Raw genomic sequence first — 2,294 nt, forward strand, 5'->3', positions numbered from 1 at the left:
GCCCTTCTTTTTTATAATGCAAGTTTTCTATACTTCCTAAGATAAGATCTTTGGCAGAAACATAGAGCTATTAAACAACTAGAGTGCTGACAAGATGGCGAAGCAATGCAGAGTTATGTATGTGTACCATATACCTATTCGCCTGAAAATTGTGTTTAGTTTTTGGCATATATCATATTATTATTAAAATAATATATTTCAGTGGAATAATTAAAAAAAAAAAAGAAAAAGATATTTACAAGAGAAAACGGTGTTTAAAAAAATAATGCAATGAGAATGCAATAAAATAACCATTATTTACAGTAGTTTAATGATTTTGTTATTTAAAAAAATTATAAGATGTGTGAATTTAAAGGATATTTTGTACCGCTATCTATTTGATCTTGTGGAAATCAACTTGTTACATTTGAAAGTGTCTTTTTATTTTTTTTATTTTAAGGAATGACTCTTTTTCCGTCATGTTTTTTTTTTTATTTAATTTTTTTTTTGTGCTTTTATTTAATGTTAAAAAACCACTTTAATATTGTAATGTTTGTCATGTCTTTTGAAGATGAATACATCTTTGGTATACATTATTATTACCATAAATAAGCCCTCTGACTGACTATTATTTCATTAATGATAATGAGTAATGGTAATAACAAATTATTAAACTATCGTAGCCAAAATGAGGCCAAGTGGAGCATCTTATTCAAAAATAAAGTACCGAGGAATGAAAATTAAAATCGTGTACATTACACCCAAACACCGCAACGCTCGAGTTTCACACATACGGGTCACTAGCTGTACTGAACTTTCTGTGTAAATTGAGGGCGCAATTGCAAACGATGGTGCTTAGGCGAAATTTGATTGGCTAAATCTATGGCAGCCACCTTGGATGTGCCAAATTGACGCTTCTATTTGTTACGCGTAAATCGCGGAGAACGCTATCTTGTGTTTATAAGATCTTTGCAGAAAAGTAATCAGTTTTGAAAGAGGGCGTCTTAGGCGTTGCCATGAATCTGAGATAGGGTGTTCGCGTTACGCCAAAGTTCGTTACCGAAGTACGTTAATTTGTTCCTTATGTTCTAAAGAGAGGACGCATTGTAAATGGGACGCTTCTAATTGTTACGCGTAAACGTATAGTCGCGCGGCGGTACGCCATGGTCAGAGCAGTCAAGGTTCAAAAGTTTCCAATTTTGCAAGAGGGCGCCGTTCATGCGTTATTACAGAATTTGCACGCGTAAATCGGGGAGACCGCTATCTTGTGTTTATAAGATCTTTGGCAGAAAGTAATCATTTTTGGGAGAGGGCGTCCTAGTTGTTGCCATGATCTGAGATAAGGTGTTCGCGTTACGCCAAAGTTCGTTACCAAGTACGTTGTTGTTCTTTAATTATTCCTTAATTGTAAATCGACGCTTCTAATAATTGTAAAAAAAAAATAAATAAAAAATAAATTAGAATATACGAAGCTATAATTTTGTTAAATATCATTATAATGATAAGCTAATAATAGAGGGACTGTTATTATGATTATTAACATGATATTTGTTTTCACCTATCCATTAAGTAACTGTTGTTTTTTTTTTGGTTTTTTTTGGGGGGGGGGTTTCTTTCCTGGGCTCTGATTCGCTTCGCAAAAAGTAGAAACAGTTCGAACCACCAATTTCGCTGAAGCAAAAACTCCAATAAAAATATTAAATGCGCATGCACGACGCTTTCGATTCGCGCGAATAAATTCGCCTAGTGGAAAACCGGCTTGACAGAAATTCCACGCGAAATTCGATGAGTCGGATATCTTTAGTTTTTAAGATATTTGATACAGTTCTGTACTAATTTGTATATCCGATTGTATACAGTTTCCATTGTAAAATAATAAAAAAAAAAGTGGCACGTTCCCCCGTGCTCGTTTACGAAAATTGTACGGTGTTGTTTAACTTATACTGTACATGGGGCTGGATCTCAACAGCTTTTTCAAAAGACGGTGTGGTATAATTCAAACTTGCATTTTCAACTGATACACAATAAAATAATTGAAAAATAATTTATTGGATGAAGTTGAGGTTTAATTTATTGTCAAATACAAATGTTATGTTATATGTTATGTTATGTAAATGAAATGTTATTTCCATAAGGCTGATAAAAGCACAAAAATAACATATACTGCATCATAATAATAGTGGGATTATAGTTTAAAGTAAAAATAACAAATGATGTGTGTACAAATAATCTAAAAATATTAAAAAAAATAATAAAAAATATTAAAAGGCCATAAAAATTTTATATATATATATATAATTTAGATATATATGTTT

Source organism: Anneissia japonica, unplaced genomic scaffold, assembly GCF_011630105.1.
Source record: "Anneissia japonica isolate Jap-2015-1 unplaced genomic scaffold, ASM1163010v1 scaffold288071_len251177_cov169, whole genome shotgun sequence".
In the NCBI taxonomy this organism is placed as follows: Eukaryota; Metazoa; Echinodermata; class Crinoidea; order Comatulida; family Comatulidae; genus Anneissia; species Anneissia japonica.